The 19,224-nt window shown below is 42.9% G+C and overlaps 1 long non-coding RNA gene across 1 annotated transcript in view; it reads right to left on the bottom strand.

The window, feature by feature from the left end:
- LOC132771799 (uncharacterized) overlaps positions 1-15,191 on the bottom strand; it is an 85,081-nt gene extending 69,890 nt beyond the window's left edge. The window contains exons 1-2 of the long non-coding RNA XR_009631121.2: positions 14,606-15,191; positions 10,747-10,854 (exon numbers count right to left, since the gene is read on the bottom strand). This is a non-coding gene — a long non-coding RNA (uncharacterized lncRNA). The remainder of the gene's footprint in view (positions 1-10,746; positions 10,855-14,605) is intronic.
- Positions 15,192-19,224: the final 4,033 nt, after the last annotated feature.

Here is a 19,224-nt window from a genome sequence, read left to right as displayed (position 1 = left end):
TGTCAGACAAGTTTTATCATTCACTTTTAACGAACAGGGAAAGTAAAATAAAATGTGGCTTTAGATACAATTATGCAATGGAAACTTAGAGACTCATTCAGAAAGCCAAACATATTCCCCCCTCCTCCATATACCATGAAATCATTTGCATTACTTCTATATTTGGAGAAATTCATGTGACATCTTAATATGATCACATATAAATAACAAAAGATAGAAATTCCCTTCACATTCCCATCAAGAAAGTAAGTTCTCATGTCACAAAGTACTGTAAATGATTTCAAAAATTACCAGTGCTCCATGTTTGGTTAGGAAACTACTTCAAGTAAAAATATGTAGCTTATTTTTCTCCCTTCAAGCAACAAAGTCATTTCAAGATGACGCAGAAATCCCCTCAAATGCAACAGAAGATTTTGCCCACACATTATGTCAGAAGAATACTTGCACTATTCAGACCTCCACTTGATAATATGAGATGATAACAATGGAGGCTCCTTCCAGCAGAGGCTGGATGGCCATCTGTCAGGGGTGCTTTGAATGTCATTTTCCTGCTTCTTGAGAAGAGGATGGACTGGATGGCCCACAAGGACTCATCCAACTCTTTGATTCTAATAATAATAGCTGCAGAAGAAGAAGCCTTTCCTAAATGGTTTTCAATCATTTTATAGAAAAAATTAAATTATTCTAGAAATTGGAATTAAAAATCAGCAAATATATCCAGGTAAAATAATTTAATTTTGTATAAGTTAAACACAATCTCCAGATTTCTAATGCCTGGAATATGCCCAATGACAGTAGTAGTGGACAGAGCAATTTAAAGGCAAAAGAAATATTTTTGGATTTTGGTCTTTTACAACCATGAGACTTAAATTATTCCTTAATTTCCATGTGTTATTTACAAAAATTTCTGAATAAGACTTGTACAGATAGAGAAGTGAGGGGAAGCATCTGTAGTGTGTGTGAATGAACAAACATTTTTTACTTTGCGTGACACATTTTTACTAAAGTAAAATCAGTTTTAAGTGAAATGTGTGCAAAATGTCCCTAGGATCTGCGACACATAATCTAAAGAGCAAAGCTGAAGCAAACCGAGTCCCCTCAAATGATACATTAGGTGAAATAGAGCTCTAAGGCAAATGAACATATTGTCATGGGTAAAATAAAGCATTTACAGTCGGCTCTGGAAGTTTTACTACCTTTTAAATGTATGGATGTCTTACTGTGGAAATGAAACAAGAAGCTTTTCAAAAGCCATGGGACTGGTATTTGGGACAGTAAAGTACAGAGGTTTAAAGTAGGACATTTCAGAGTGAGAAGCGGAAGATGCTGGGAAGGGTAGAAAGAGCAACGTTTTGGTGAATCGGTTTGCCTTTCAAGAAAATCTGCTTATTAATGGAATGCAAGTCCCATTGATTTTGGCTGACTTGCACCAGCTTGAGCTGACCTACATTGAACAATTTAAGGAACTCTTGACCCCTCCTGCACATAGTTTGCATTCAGCTTGTGGACTAAATGATTAAGTATCACAATCTCATCATCGTAAAGCAGGACTGATTTTCAGGTCAATCAAACCAATGTTTGGTCTGTTTAAATCAAATTTATTCGATTGTATAAACTGGATCCAATGTTTTATCTGGCTGTATGAATTCATTTCTTTAAACCACATCTCTCCAACGCAGCCAACAGTTAGTTATAGCTTTCTTTTTCCTATGACACGAATGGCATTTGTCCATTCAGCCTTGATCACAAGCACAGGATTGTGCAAAATGTTCATTAGGGACCATTACACCACTACTACTCCCAGTGGCACAGTGGGTTAAACCACTGAGCTGCTAAACTTGTTGACTGAAAGGTTGCAGGTTTGAATCCAGGGAGTGGCGTGAGCTTCTGCTGTCAGCCCCAGCTTCTGCCAACCTAGCAGTTTGAAAACATGCAAATGTGAGTAGATCAATAGGTACTGCTCCAGTGGGCAGGTAAAAACACTCCTTGCAGTCATGCCAGCCACATGACCTTGGAGGTGTCTACGGACAACGCCGGCTCTTCGGCTTAGAAATGGAGATGAGCACCAACCCCCAGAGTTGGACAAGACTGGACTTAATGTCACGGGAAAACTTTTACCTTTATACTCCAAATGTATAGCAAGTTCTATATATACTGTATGGAATTACCCTGCAAAAATTGACAATGTCAAGCACTTTTCATGGCTTATCTTGACCACAAGTAGCAGGATACAATCAATGCCCAAAACCCCTTCTACACTGCCATATAATCCAGTTTCTGATTGCAGATTATCTGCTTTGAACTGAATTATTTGGCAGTGTACTCATGTAATCCAGTTCAAAGCAGATAATCTTTGATCAGATGCTAAATTATATGGCAGTGTAGCTCCAGCCTGTTTAGTTAAATCAGGAAAGAGCTTATGAAGGTGATTTTGGAACACAGCTGAGGCCAGTTGGACCAGGCTACCTTTCCTAAGTTTTCTTCAGGAGGGAAGATCCTTAACAACACTATTTCCCCTAAAATGTCTAGTATTACACTGCAACTTAAATCACCTCCTGCTTTGAGTGTAGCCCATCTGTCCCTGGAAAATATGAGACCACTGATGTAAAGGGAAGAAAGGTTGTCAGTGAACCAGTCTTCCATCTTTGGAGATCCCAGACGAGGAGGCATAGACTCACAGGCTGGGTGTCTCTAGAATGATGCTACAGATCAACTTCAGAGTAAAATCTCTGTCATCATTGCATTTTTTTGATTGAGCTGGTTCCTCCTCCTCTGTATTACAGTCCTAAACTCAGCTAGTCATTTTGATCAATAATCATTTACTTAGCTCCAACCCAACACTCTAATTGCCTGCACAAACAAAGTGGGGTTTTTTTCTTTCTCTTCTGTCAGGAAAATATCAGAATCCACAGAACTGGAAGTTTTTTAAAAGCTCTAATTACTCGTTCAGCCATTCAATTCACCCCACAAAATCTGTGTTGGATTTTTTCCTGCCTTTTCTTGCCAGATGTGCAGGAATACAAGTCCCATAATACTTTCAATTCATGATCTACCACTGGTCATAAAAGGGCATCTGGAAAGTACCAAGTTGGGGGAGGCAAATCTAATGGGAGATGTTAAGGAATATCCACCACTATTCCTTTTTCTCCCTCTTTAGATGACTGGCACCTGTATAGAAAAATGCTATAGGAAATAGTTGTCTAATAGGACCATATTCATCCCAGTTAACCGGATTTTGATGCTCTTAGAGGTGGGGGAAGGGGCTTTTGGTTGGGATCCATATGGAAATCCAGTAAGTTAAGAGAGGTAGAGAAAGAATTACAAGGCAGATAAGATATTGAAAATCAAAGAAAGGGAAAGTTTCTCTTCCAAACTCAATAAAGAGTAGACGGATAAAAATCATGGATAATAATTAACAAGTTTATTCTTCTAAGATGTCTAATGCAGGCGTCTTGACTCCAATGTCAATTTAACATCTGCAAATAAAATTTATTTCCCTTCTATAGTAAATGCAGATGATTTTAAAAACAATTAGATAGACATTTTGTTTATTCATTCAGTCATTTCCGACTTTGTGACCTCATGGACCAGCCCACGACAGGGCTCTGCATCAGCCATCGCCACCCCCAACTCCTTCAAGGTCAAGCCAGTCACTTCAAGGATAACATCCATCCATTTTGCCATTGGTTAGCCCCACTTCCTTTTCTTTCCATTTTCCCCAGCCTCATCAGTCCTCATCTGTTAACTTTTCTATCTTTGCATGTTGTATGCCTAAACAGTCTTGGTTATAACATCATCTGTTTATGAATATCTGCTTATACACATGCCCATTTCAACCACTAAAGCCAGTCAGGGACCATCAATCAAGAAATTTTGGATTCTAGGGTGGTGACAGCTGACAGGGAGCTCTGGCGTGGGCTAGTCCATGAGGTCACGAAGAGTTGGAAGCGACTGAATGAATAAACAAGAGGAATATAAGTCCAGATTTTTACCTGATATTTATTTTGCTGCACTTCTCCATAATGTGCAACTCCAAAATGTGTCACTTGTGGTCTATGGAAATATATTGTTTTAATATCTTTTTTTACACAATCTGCCAAACTATAGTTTTCTTGAATCAAAGATTCCCTGTAAAATATTTTCAGTTTTCACATTTTTTCGTGCCAGGAGCAACTTGAGAAACTGCAAGTCGCTTCTGGTGTGAGAGAATCAGCTGTCTGCAAGGACGTTAGCCAGGGGACACCCAGATGTTTTGATGTTTTACCATCCTTGTGGGTGGTTTCTCTCATGTCCCTGAATGGGGAGCTGGAGCTGACAGAGGGAGCTCATCTGCACTTTCCCCGGATTCGAACCTTCAACCTGTTGGTCTTCAGTCCTGCTGGCACAAGGGTTTAACCCATTGCAGCACTGGGGACTCCTCAGATTTCACTACATTGACTTTACAAGTAAATTTGGTGTGGTCATTCTTTTTAACTCCCCTGTTGGCCAGTGTATCTTGATGTCTTCTTTGTAACATGGATAAAAAAGAATATTTTGGATTTTGCATCTTGTATTGCAGATATTATTTCACAGAAATGAACATGCAGCACAGTAAATTACAGCTCAATATGTATGTGCTGTTGATTTGCTACATACAGTTTAGCCTGTATTTTCACATCTGCAAGACGACTGCTTTGTCAATTATCAAACATTTGTGTACTTGATTGTTCCCACCGTGAACTACCTTATGTTTCTGTTTATTGAATTTTTAACAGTTGACTTCAGGGAATTTTTTCAAAGCATTATAATCATATGGTACTGTCTAGCTTCCATCGCATTTAACACCCTTTCCATGTCTTTACCTTTTACAAGTCTGATTGGCACTTTTTTTTCACGATCCATCAAGATGCTAATTAAATTAACAAACTGAAATGAACCAAAAGCAGAAAACATTACAAAGATCCAAGTCATTAAACTATCGCTCCATGTTTGATTTTCTTGAGAGCCAATGTTTTGATTGAAGAGAATGCCCTTGCTTCTAATTAATAACTTACAATTATTAAACTTGTGAAGAGTTTGGGTTTACAATTCACAAGCAACACAGTGTTGCATAGTGCCTGATCACTATCTTGGCCCATTCACCTCCTATTTCCTAAAGTACCATATGATGAAGGCTAACAAGAGGAATTGGCATATGCCTCATAAGGATTTTTCCAATGTCCTCTGATTGTATTATTTTACTCATTTAAACAGGATTCTAGGATAGTACACAAACATAGCCAGTGTGGTATAGTGGTTTCAGTGCTGCGTTTTAGAACAGGATGCTAGAAGACAGAATTAAAATCCCTCCTTGGACATGAAAGTCCATTGGACATGAAAACCCAATGATAAGTTCACCATGAGTCAGAAATGACCTGAAGGCACACAACACCAATAGAAATATAGGAACACAAACTTACTATAGTGCCTCAACTACAAAGCAATTAACCACCATCATCATAAAAACAGAGAAACATAAAACTACATAAGTAATGCAATAAATTGAAATGCTAGGACAATTACTTCATTCCTCTTGATGATTAATTCTGCTGCCAGGAAAACCTCCTTAGGACCAGGATTCCAAAGTTGGGGTGACAATCAAGAAAATATGTAGTTATGCTGATGAGAGGTTGATATGGGAGGAGTGTTCTTTTGGATGGTTGGGTATCAAGCCATTTAGAACTCTACAGGAAAGCATCAGCCTCTTTAATTTGGTGCAAAAACAAATGAGATCATATAATCTTTGCAGACCTGCTAAATGCAGCACTAAATGAAACTGACAAACTGGTCAAAACTGCTAAAAACAACCCGGGTGTATTCAATCTGCATAGTTATGACAGTTTGATTCCACTTTAACTCCCTTGGCTGCATCCCACAGAGTACCAGGATTTTTGCGTATTTAGAATTACCTCCTAGAGAACATTAATCAGCCTGAACTACAGCATTAGAAACTCTAATTACTTCACCAACCAAACTATAAATCTCAGAACTCCAATAGAATGGTACTTGGCCTTAGAGGGAGATGAGAGGCAAGCACAGCTCCATCACGCCTAGACACAGAAGCAGATGAAGATCCATCCCAAATGCCCTGGCCTCAGCGGGAGGAAACAAGGCAATATCTACAGGACTTAACGCCTTCCCACCCTGCCATCCCCTTTTCCTTTTATGCCATGCCTTAATTAAAATGTATGCCTGAGGGCAGGGAACTGTTTAGTTGTTCTTTTACTTGTAAAACACCATATACAGAAATTGCACTATATTAGTAGTAGTAGTATCAGTATTATTAAAAACAGTTAAATCAGGGTCCCTCAAACTAAGGCCTACAGGCCAGATGCAACTCTTGAGGGTCATTTACCTGCCAGCTGTTCTAAACTTTAGACTTAGGATCGCTCAAAGTCTGAAATGACTTGAAGACACACAATAACATTTTACAAATTAACTTGATTATCTCATCAGCCAAAAGCAAGTAGCCTCTGGTGATGCAACAGGTTAAATCCTTTTGCCGGCAAGACTGAAGACCGACAGTTCAGAGATTCGAATCCGGGGAGAGCACGAATGAGCTCCCTCTGTCAGCTCCAGCTCCCCATGTGGGGACATTAGAGAAGCCTCCCACAAGGATGGTAAAACATCAAAACATCTAGGCATCCCCTGGGCAACATCCTTGCAGGCGGCCAATTCTCTCACACCAGAAGTGACTCGCAGTTTCTCAAGTCACTCCCAACACGAAATTATGTTGATAAAAATTGTTCATTTTAAATATTTTATTGTTCTTTTATTTGTTTTACACTACAAATAAGATGTGTGCAGTGGAATTCGTTCATGGGATTTTGGCCTGCATAAATAGGAGTCTAGTGTCTAGATCCAGGGACTCGTGCTACCTCTCTATTCTGCCTTGGTCAGACCACACCTGGAATACAGTGTCCAATTCTGGGCTATGCAATTGAAAGGAGATGTTGACAAGCTGGAATGTAGGTGACTAAAATGATCAAGGGAATAAGCCCTATGAGGAGCAGCTTAATAAGCTTGGCATGTTTAGCCTTCAGAAGAGAAGGCTGAGCGGAGACATGATGGCCATGCATGAATATGTGAGGAGAAGTCATAGGGAGGAGGGAGCAGGCTTGTTTTCTGCTGCCCTGGAAACTAGGACGCGGAACAATGGCTTCAAACTATAGGAAAGGAGATTCCGCCTGAACATGAGGAAGACATTGCATTCAAAGTATCCCTGACATATGGTCATCCAGGCTCTGTTTAAAAGCCTCCAAGAAGAAGCTTCCACCACACTCTGGGGCAGAGAGTTCCACTGCTGAACAACTCTCACAGTTAAGAAGTTTTCTGCTTCTTGGCAGGGGGTTCGACTGGATGGCCCACGAGGTCTCGTCCAACTCTATGATTCTGTGGGTTTTTTAAAAAACTATAATCCAGTCCCCCAACAGTCAGGGACTGTGTACCGGCCCTCTGCTTAAAAAGCTAGAGGAGCTCTGAATTAAAGTGTTATCAAAATAGAGTAAAAGTGTAGTGTGGATACCCCACATGCCACTAATGGAAGATAAAATATAATACTGACAGTTCTGCTGAGCAACTGAACTTTCAACAGTTTTGTTACACAACAAATTGCAACCCTTACAACAAATTAGCAAAGCGCAATTATGTTCTGAATGGTAATCCGATTCTCATGGATGTGCATGTCTTGTAAGCATACATTGGTGTGTTTCTTTTTAACTGCCACCGAATCAACTTTGACTTATGAGAGACACCCAAGTCCTGCTGGCCTCAACAGCCTTGTTCAGGTCTTGACGATTCAGATCTGTGCCCTCCTTGATTGAATCTATCCATCTGGAATGTGATCTTCTTTCCCCCCCACTGTCTTATACCTTACAAAGCCAACTGAATAAGCCTGGTAACATGTTCAGTCAATCAGTTATAATTTTCATCAGGAGGCCAGATGAAGTTGAAAGAGTCGTCTTGATTCTTCCAATGCAGGTAAGTGTTTCAGGATGCTAACTGTATTCACAGGCTCTCCATCCTTAAGTGTGTCTGGAAGAAAAACCATCAGCATCTGCCTTTTGGCTGGAATCCACTGTTTGATCATTATCTGTATGGTTTGACTCACATAAAAAAGAATGTAAGGATCCATGTTGTATAGTATTTAAGCAGCAAGAATGCAAGCTGCTGAGATGGCCGCACTGTAGTAAGTGAGAAGCCAAACAGGTCAAGAGTTGGGATGTGGCAGAAACAGTTCCACGAAGGAAACTTTTTGCAAGATTATCAATCCTGAAATACTCCAATTTGACACTCAGGTAATATACTATTACCACTTACATGTAGAGCTGGGAAATCCTGCTGAATGGTAGATTTTTCCCCTCCCAATTACTATGTGAACACACCAAAAAGACAGAGATCAAGCACTCTGAATGTGATGACAGTTTATTTCAATTATTAATGGCAATTCATCATAATGTACAGTAATGGTACTTGTAGCACAGTGAAGTCTCTGTAATAAGAACCCTCAGTTGAGCACTCTGCCTATTGCTTCTCTTACATTAGACATTATTGTTAATATTTTATGACTGCTTACTGTAATAGGAGGACATGTTACTATGCTTCGACATGTATGGCTATGCATTTACACTTTCATCTGATGTGCACCTACCAGTAATACAATAAATACAATACATCTTTAAATTACTATGTTGTAAAGTAGGCAACTTCTCTTTCCCTTTATATGTCAGTTGTGCCATTCCAAACATCTAAATCCTGTATACATTTAAGTCGGAAGTAAATTTCACTGATTTCAGTACCCTCAAGATGTTTAAGGTTGAAGCCCAAGTGTTCTTCTTTGTCATTACCTTTAGATAGTTCAAGAACATGAAGTAAAGATTTATATTCTTATTTTATTTCTCTCTCCAAAGATAAAAACAGTTGAAAATCATTTTGACATGTGATAAATGAATAGAATTGAACAAAACTTCAGATACTAGTATGATATAAAATATTCATACGGAACTAGAATTCAAAGTTCTCATTTTTGGAAACAGAATGGTTAATAAACTGAAATATCTTACAAATGACGCTATTTTCTTAATTTAATTAATACTGTATTAGCCAATAAGACTGCTTTGCTAATTAATCTAATTTTCCAACTATTTCTTTTACCCTTCTACAATGCAAAATGTTCCCATATTAAAAAGGATTCATTTTAATAATTTGTATTTTAAATTGTCTCATCTTTATAAATAATAATCAGTAATTTCACATTGCAAAAGGTATTAGTAATGTCGGCACAACATTTCTTACAACATGGAATTCTGTTTATCATTAGCAGAGACTGGAGGACGAAATGTGAGCTACGACAGAACAGCTTCTCTACTGGTATAGTAATTTGAAGGCAATGTCCAACAGCTTGCAGATTTTGTTAGCCTTGTCAGACAGCCAAAAACTATGGGCACCACCAACATTCTCCTGGGTCAAGGGAGGGGTGAGTCTCATCCCTTACGTCACACTGAGCTTTGGAAGCGTTCAAATGCAGCGAGAAGGCGTATTGCTTTTCAAATGCCTACAACCCCCCAGTGAAAATGCCAGAGTGTCAGGATACTCATTCTGCCTGCAACCTAGAAGAGTTTGCTCCCAATGCCATGCTAGGTTTCAAACATATCCAGGAAACAGCCAAACTTGCTCCCTGCCCCCACCCCACATTTCTAAACCCCAGTATGAGGTCAGGGAAAATCCTTTATCTTCCTCTGCAAACAGCAAATTGCTGATGAAATATGAGGGTTTAAGCATGGCAAGGGCCACATTTGTCTCTCATCGGATGATGAAAGGTGCGCCTACTCCTGGGAAGAATATTATGGACCTCTAGTAAAAAGCATCTTCCATCCTTGCTAAAACTTTCCCCTTATTTTCCACAAACTTGCAGAGGGGAAAATTACTCTGTATTTATCCAACGGGAGTTGCATATTCCCATTGATTTTAGTATAACTCATTTCTGAAAAGAATAGACCAGGCATGGGCAAACTTCAGCCCTCCAGGTATTTTGGACTTCAACTCCCATAATTCCTAACAGCTTCAGGCCCTTTCCTTTTCCCCCTCAGCTGCTTAGGCTTCAGCCCTCCAGGTGTTTTGGACTTCAACTCCAACAATCCCTAACAGCCTCAGGCCCTTTTGTTGTCGCTTAAGCTTCAGCCCTCCAGATGTTTTGGACTTTGACTCCCACAATTCCTAACAGCCTCAGGCCCTTTTCTTTTAAAGAAAGGGCCTGAGGCTGTTAGGAATTGTGGGAGTTGAAGTCCAAAACACCTTGAGGGCCAAAGTTTGCTCACACCTGGGATAGACACTCTGGATATAAATACACTTGATGTTATATCACTTGAAAAGGAAACTGCCACTTTTAATTAGCTTACATGTCCAAGATGTACATTTCTCACAGAACTGGAATATACATAGTTGTGTTAGTAATCTGTAGTTGAGGCAGGCAATCTTTAATCTTGCTGAAAAAAACACTGGAAAAGCTTTGGAGTATGGCTTTCAAGATATCTCCCCAAGCACTCTGCTCCTCTTGAGATCTTTTTCAACTACTGCTAACATACATTTTTTTTCTGTACCATTTGGTTTTTGAAAGATGTTGAGATATATTTGATATTTTAAGTTAAATTCTGTTCAGAAATAGCCAACTGTCAGAATACAGTAAATACTGGGAATACTATAGGCAGTGAGATTAATCAATTTACATACCTGTGGTTTCTCAAGTTCCCAAGCCTAGTCATGTGCACTCTCTTCATTTTCTCATACAGAGCAAAAATAACTTCTGCCAGTGTATGTATTTGGTTTCCATACTGCCATCTATAGTCAAACAAGAGAAATTAGACATCTGTTAAATCTCCTAGAAGCCAACTGTCATATCCAAACTCTTATCCTAGACTGTACTAACAAGACTAAAGCTTTCCTAGCAGTAATAAAGGCACAGAGAGACTACGGTTTCTTCGATGGCACAATCCTCCTATTCACACCTATTAAAAACTGGTCTCATTGAGTCCAGAGTTTTCTGGGGGATTAGCAGTGCAGCTTTAAAGTATTTATTTTATCTCACCAGATTATTGAAGGTTAAAAATTAAAGTAAGACCACTTGCTGCCTGGTCATTTATTCCTTTTCACTGGAAATACCTTACTGTTCAGCCTCCCCCGTGGTCAGTATCACAACATAAATAAACCACATGGAAACATTCCTAATTAGGCTACCATTAGTTACAGCAATTCCACTTTAAGCAGCAATTTTAAAGGGCACAGTTATTCTATAAAGATTATCTTAATGGAAGAAAATCTTTAAAGATGAAGTTGGTTACAACAAAATGAGTTTAGAGGACAATCCTAATCATGTCTACCTAGAAGTATAAACCATCAATCCAATGTGGCAAATGCAGAATTGTAATTGAAGAATATCACTTTCATGTCACAGAAGTTTTCTCCATTGTATTTTAACAGATGTACTATACCAGACAAAACTGCTTTCTCACTTAGCATTAATTGTAGGACTGCAGTGATTTTGAGAACAACGTGAATACAAGTTTGATCATTTTCTTCTAAGTTATATTAAGGACATTACTAAAGCATTAAACTTAGATGAATGTATACTCCAATTTGCAAGGCAAGTGTTATAAACTGTAAGAAGTGGTTATAGCAGGCATGCGCACACTTCAGCCCTCCAGGTGTTTAGGACTTCAACTCCCACAATTCCTGACATCCAGTAGGTTGTTAGGAATTGTTGGAGTTGAAGTCTAAAACACCTGGAGGGCCGAAATGTGCCCATGCCTGTACTATAATGACAATTTCCCAGTAATTATTTATTTTCTCTACAACCTGTGTTTTATGCAACCAATGAATCTGCTAATTTCAACCAACAAACCATCCTCAACAGTTATTTTCCCTTGTCAAGATAATTGTATTTACTCCCATATGTCATTAACGAGATCGTGAGAGACAAGTATCCCCATCCTTGCACTTTCATACTCTTGCCATCACAACTGTTGTACTAAGACTTAACTTTGAAATAATGACTTTACCTGAATCTCAACAAGAGAGCCAACTACAGTGCTTAATAGCATCCCACACACCACGCAGTAGCAATCTTGAAATCCCACTCAAGAAATGTTGTGTTTAGCGCATGGCAAAGCCTCCCTGCCCAATGAGTGCCAACTCCTTTACCAAGGTGTACAGGCATGCTGCTTTGATGCTCTCCCTCCTACTATATCCCCACAGCAGAGAAAATAAGACTGAAGAAAAAAGAGGGAAACTAATGGAGACCCTCCCCAATTCATCACACACAACACACAAGATATAACATTTGAATTTTGCCGGAATCTCAACAAGAGAGTAGCGAAAGAACACCCAACTATATCACTTTGTAGCATTTCACACACACTAGTGCTTTAAACTCCTTCTGCCTTAAAATCCCCACTCAAGAAAGACTGTGTTTTGCTAGTGCTATGGTCTCCTTCTCCCTTGAAATTTCTATTCAAGAAACATTGTGTCTTGCTCATGGCAAAATCACCTTGTCCACTAAGTAATAACTCACTCACTCACCAAATGTGCAAGCGAGTTGCCCCACAGCAAGAAAAGATGAAAGAAAAACAGAGAGGGAAACCAATGTGGACCCCCTAATCATCAAACACATTGCAGTGGTGCAATGGGTTTAAATCCTTGTGTCAACAGAGCTGCTGACCAAAAGGTTAGGGGTTCAAATCTGGGGAGTGGACTGGGAGATTTTGCCATGTGCAATGAACACTGTTTCTTGAATAGGTATTTCAAGGGAAAAGGAGACCAAAGCACTAGCAAAAAAATCTTTCCTGAGTGCGGATTTTACCACACATTATGTAGTCAAGTTTCCCGCATTTGGGGAAATTGCAGGGGTCAGCACACTAGAAGGACTAGTTTGTGTGAAATGCCATGAAGTGATATAGCGGGGTGTTCAATCGCTACTCTCTTGTTGAGATTCAGGTAAAGGTTTGCCCCTGACATTAAGTCCAGTTGTGTCTGACTCTGGGGGTGGGTGCTCATCTCCATTTCTAAGCTGAAGAAATGGTGTTGTCCGTAGATACCTCCAAGGTCATGTGGCCGGCATAACTGCATGGAGTGCCATTACCTTTCCGCCAGAGTGGTACCTATTGATCTATTCACATTTGCATGTTTTCGAACTGCTAGGTTAGCAGAACCTGGGGCTGACAGCGGGATCTCCAGGGCCACTCCCTAGATTCAGATTCAGTCAAAGTTTAAATGTTATATATATCTTGTGTGTGTGATGAATTGGGGGGGGGGGGTCCCATTAGTTTCCCTCTTCTTTCTTCAATCACATTTTCTCTGCTGTGATGCTATGGCAGGAGGAAGAGCATCAAAGCAGCATGCCTGCACACTTTGGCAAAGGAGTCGGCACTCATTGGGCAGGGAGGCTTTGGCTAGCGCTAAACAGGTTCTCATGCGGGGACATGAGAGAAGCCTCCCACAGGATGGTACAACATCTAGGCATCCCCTGGGCAATGTCCTTGCAGACAGCCAGTTATCTCACACCAGAAGCAACTTACAGTTTCTCAAATTGCTTCTGACACAACCCCCCCCCCCCCCACACACACACACACACAAACACACAAGGCATAGAATAGATACTATTTGGACTTTCAGTCTCAACAAGAGAGTGGCTATTTAACACCCCCCCCCCTCCCCGTGGTGCAATGGGTTAAACCCTTGTGTCGGCAGGATTGCTGACTGATAGGTCAGCAGTTCGAGTCCGAGGACAGCTGGATGAGCTACCTCTATCAGCTCCAGCTCCCCATGCGGGGACATAAGAGAAGCTTTCCAAAAGGATGGCAAAATATCAAATCATCCGGGCGTCCCCGGGCAACGTCCTTGCACACGGCCAATTCTCTCACACCAGACGCGACTTGCAGTTTCTCAAGTCGCTCCTGACACATACACACACACACTCAAACCAACTCCAGCACTGCATGGTATCTCGCCTGCTGCACAGAGAGAGAGTGTGTGTTCTGGTCTTCTCCTTTCTTGAAATTCCTCAGAAAACACTATTTTGCTACTGCTCTGTTTTCCTCCTTCCTTTAAATGCCTCTTCAGGAAACGCTGCCTTTTGCACATGGCAAAGCCTCCCTGCCTGCGATGTGCCAACTCACTTGCCAAGGTGTGCAGGCATGCCGCTCTCTCTGGGGCTCTTCCTCGCGCTACTTCCCCACAGCCAGGAAAGGGACGGTTCAAACAAAAACAGAGAATGGGAACCACACAGAGAAGAATAGATCAGGGACGCATTTTGGAGACATAAAGCGAACTCGGGGGGGGGGGGGGGGAGGGAAGGAAGTGTCCCCCTGAGTCACTCACTCTCTCACTCTCTCACTCACTCTGGCCGCGCTCCGCTTCCACCCAAGTTAGAAAGATGCCTCGTGGGATCCGAGGCACAAACCCTCCCCAGTCGCGGGTGCCGGGACCTGGCTGGGCTTTGCCCCCCCTCCTCCTCCCCTCCCCCACACTGCCCACCCCCCCCCCCCCCCCGCAACCGCCAGGGGCTGACAATGCGGTGAAAACGGGTGTTGCCCACCTGCGCACATGGGCTCCTCCGCGCCCTCCCGCCGCCGCCGCTGCTTCCTCAGTCTGTGTGTGTGTATGTGTCGGTGCCGCAGGATGAAACGGCGGCGGCGGCGGCGGCTCCTCTTTGCAGCTCGGTGGGCTTCCTTCCTTCCTTCCTTCTTTGCTTCCCTCGCCTCCCCTCCAAAGAGCCTCGCACTGCGGCTGGTGCCGCTCCTTTGCCGCTTGGGATTCCAAAGGAGGGAGGGAGGCAGGGAGGGAAGGGAGGGAAAGGGGTCCTTCCACAATCCGCCACGCTTCCCCTCTCCTCTGGCTTCACACACAAAGTCCTGCCTCTCCGGGTGCCCTTCCTTCCTTCCTTCCTTCCTTCCTGCCTCCCTTCTCTTCTTCCTTTTTATCACATGCCCGAGTGAGTCTCCCTCGCCTCGCGGAACCTGACTGAGGAGACACAAATACTCGCCCCCGGTCCCCACACACAGCCAGTCACCTGACAGGCTGCTCCTCTCTCGCCTCTCCACCCCCCCCCCCCTCTTCCTTTCCTTTGGCTTTCTCCGAACGAGGCCCGGGCCAGCCCACCTGTCTGCGCCCCCTCCTCCGCCCCTTCCTTTCCCTCTTTCCCTCCGCCCGCCCGCCAGCCAGCCAGCCGCCCACCCAGCTTCCGCGCTCTCTCCCCTCGGCTGCTTGTCCCTCCTCCCCCTCCGTAGCCACCCACCCACTCTTCACCCACCCACACAGCCCTCGCCCAGAACAGAAGCCGGCAGCAGCAGAAATGCACACGCGCCGCACGCGGAGCAGCCCTTGCCTGCCTCCCTCCCGCCCGCGCGCGCGCTCACTCACTCACTCTGCGCGAGGCATTGCGGAGAGATGGGTTGTACACACACCCACACGCACATACAGATACATACAAGCGCACACTTTCTTCTCCTTCTTTCCCTCAAGGGCAAATCCGGCAAGAGAAGCCCGAGCTCGCCTCAGACACACACAGAGGGGGCGGGGGGGGGGAGGGGGCAGAGCCGCAAACCCGTCGCCTGCCTGCCTGCCTCTTTTGGCGGCTCTCTCGCCCTCAAAGCCCTTCGCGCGCCAGACGTAAACACCGCCGCACGCGGGCCAGGAGCGGGTGAGCTGGAGGAGGATAGGATGGATGCAGATTGACCTCTCGGCTCAAGGCTATGGGATCCTGGGAACTTGGCAAGGTCTTTAGCTTTCTCTGCTAGAGTGTAACTGCCTCCCCAAACTACAAATCCCAGGATTCCATTATAGCAAGCATGGGCAAACTTAGAATCACAGAGTTGGAAGAGACCTGGAGGGCCATCCAGTCCATCCAGTTCCATATTGTCTCCTGTCTGTGTCATCAGTGGGAGCCCTTCCCCCAGCACCAACTGCTGCTCTGGGCCAGAGTGAAGAGAGAATTAATAATAATAATAATAATAATAATAATAATAATGTATTGTCGAAGGCTTTCATGGCCGAAATCACTCAGTTCTTGTGGGTTTTTTCGGGCTATATGGCCATGTTCTAGAGGCATTTCTCCTGACGTTTTCGCCTGCATCTATGGCAGGCTTCCTCAGAGGTCTGCTGGAGCTGGGAAAAAGGGGGTTTATATATCTGTGGACTGACCAGGGTGAGAAGCTGATTTTATTTTTCTGTTTTCATTCTCCAGCACAGGCTCCTATGTTGATCCTGGTGCTCATGTCGTCTTCTTGTAACATCTCATGAAGGAGACTCCAGATGTTTCCTCCCAGGCTGAAGCTGAGACAGTGCTTCAGCCTGGGAGGAAACATCTGGAGTCTCCTTCATGAGATGTTACAAGAAGACGACATGAGCACCAGGATCAACATAGGAGCCTGTGCTGGAGAATGAAAACAGAAAAATAAAAGCTTCTCACCCTGGTCAGTCCACAGATATATAAACCCCTTTTTTCCCAGCTCCAGCAGACCTCTGAGGAAGCCTGCCATAGATGCAGGCGAAACGTCAGGAGAAATGCCTCTAGAACATGGCCATATAGCCCGAAAAAACCCACAAGAACTGAATAATAATAATAATAATAATAATAATAATAATAAAACTGGCGAAAGCGGGCTCTCCATGGACAGTTCCTGGAAAAAATTGAGAGCCAAATTGACAAAGAAAAAACATGACTGTGGCTCACAAATGGAACTCTGAAAAAGGAGACAGAGGGCCTGATTTTGGCAGCCCAAGAATAAGCCATTAGGACCAATGCCATCAAAGCCAGAATTCAAAAGTCGAGGACAGATCCCAAATGTAGACTCTGCAAGAAGCAGATGAAACAATAGATCACATCCTCAGCTGCTGCAAGAAGATTGTGCAGACAGACTACAAGCAGAGGCACAACACCATTGCTCAGATGATCCAATGGAACTTGTGCCACAAATACTATCTGCCTGCAACAAAGAATTGGTCCAAGTTTGCCTATACCTGATCTACACTGAAGAATGAATGCAGTTTGGCTCCACTTTAAATGCCAGGGCTCAATGCTAGGGGGTCATGGGAGTGATAATAGTCTGCTAAACTACCTCACCAAACTACAGGTCCCAGGATTCCATTATAGCAAGCATGGGCAAACTTGGCCCCTCCAGGTGTTTTGGACTTCAACTCCCACCATTCCTAACAGCCTCAGGCTCCAATCCTCCCCCCCCCCCCTCAGCCCCTTAAGCACTTTGAGGGCCCCAAGTTTGCCCATGCCTGCATTATAGCCTTGAGCCAGTTAAGTGAGGCCGAACTGTATTCATTCTACAGCAGTGGTTCTTAACTTGTAGGCTGCAGACTACCAGTGGGCTGCAAGGATGAAAATCTGGTCTGTGAGAGCCTCCTTCCTCTTTATTTATTTTATTTTATTTCTGCTCCTTTCATGCCACCTGCCACTCCTCCCCTGTCGCTGACCATGGCATATATTCTGTATCGGAAACTAGAGCTGATGTGGTATAGCCAATGCAATTTTCTGAATCAGCACCACAAACTGAATCTAAAGTTGACCAAAAACTGATTCATAACCCTTTTGGAAATAAAGTCCGACTGCTCATTGGAGGTGAAGAATAGTAGAGGCCAAGATGAAGTCCTTTGGCCATACCATGAGAAGAAAGCAAAGCTTAGAGAAGACAAATATGCTGGGGAAAATTGAAGGAAAAAGGAAGAGGGGCCAACCAAGGGCAAGATGGATGGATGGCATCCTTGAAGTGACTGGATTGATCTTGAGGGAGCTGGGGATGATGACGGCCAACGGAGAGCTCTGGCATGGGCTGGTCCATGAGGTCACGAAGAGTCGGAAACGACTGAATGAATGAACAACAACAAAACCCTTTTGGTACTAAAATTGGAGCGTGGTCCCTGATCAAGTGTCCCTGGTCAAAACAAGGTTGGGAACCACTGTTCTACAGTTTAAAATCTACACAATTCCTCACAGCTGTAGAAGTCCAAAACACCCGTAGAGCCGAAGTTTGCCCATGCCTGGTGTTGATACACCATTTGGGCAGCCAGTCTCCAGCTCAGAACACATGCCTCAATGTTAATGGTGCTGGGAAGGCATTGGGCAAATCACACTCTCTCAGCCTCAGAATAAGACAAGGGCAAACCCCCTTCTGAACAAAGGTTCATTGGAGGCTCCTTCTTTGTGGGGTTTTAAACAAAGGCTGGATGACCATCTGTCAGGAGTGCTTTGAATGCAATTTTCCTGCTCCTTGGCAGGGACTGGATGGCCCACAAGGTCTCTTCCAAATCTGTGATTCTATGATTCTATGAAATCTGGTGGGGGTGGGGAAATCTTGCTTTAGGTTTGCTTTAGGGCTGCCAGAAGGAGGAAATGAAGGTACACAACCACAAGAAAGGTGATTGCAACACACACGCCCTCTCACTCAACCCCGAAAGTGCTTTCAGCAGACCTCTTATATTGCCAGCCGGTATATAACTTGAGGTGTATCTAAACTAGAGAATTTATGTGATTACACACCACTTGAATTGCCATGGCTCAATGCTATGGAATCATGGGTGCTGTAGTTTCACAAGGTCTTCAACTTTCTCTGCCAAAGTGTGCTGGTGCCTCTCCAAAGTACAATGCCCAGATTTCAATAGCATTGACCCATGGCAGTTCAAATGGTGCTAAACTGCATTAATTCTTCACTGTAGATGTTCCCTTGGAGTTGAATGCAATGGAGTTTGAATAAGTATAAGAACCACTGTTGTCAAGTAAATTCCAACAACTTTATCTATCTATTTACTGATTTAAGATATTTCTACCCTGCCTTTTTCCGTGGCTGGACCCAAAGTGGTTTACAGCATATAAAACACACAATATCAACAATAAAACATAAAATGCAAAAGTTAAAATATACTCAAAACACATATATGATAAAAACCAACTTCCAGCCATAACATGTGATCAGATTCATTATCAATGCTATTCTATCTGAAATTGTGCACTGACCTTAGTCTTCGTAAATTGCACTGAAGCACCAGGATTCTCATTTGGCTCTTAACTCATAAATTCCATTGTTTTCTATGGGTATGTTGCACAATCCTACAATTGGCCAGCCATCCAGTTCTATCTGGCATAGACTTTTGGTAACAGTACACAAGACAAGACTGCAGTCTAGATGACGGCCAATTGTAAGAGAAACA

Source organism: Anolis sagrei, chromosome 3 (assembly GCF_037176765.1).
Source record: "Anolis sagrei isolate rAnoSag1 chromosome 3, rAnoSag1.mat, whole genome shotgun sequence".
Taxonomy (NCBI): domain Eukaryota; kingdom Metazoa; phylum Chordata; class Lepidosauria; order Squamata; family Dactyloidae; genus Anolis; species Anolis sagrei.
This window is presented reverse-complemented; position numbering and strand designations above follow the sequence as displayed.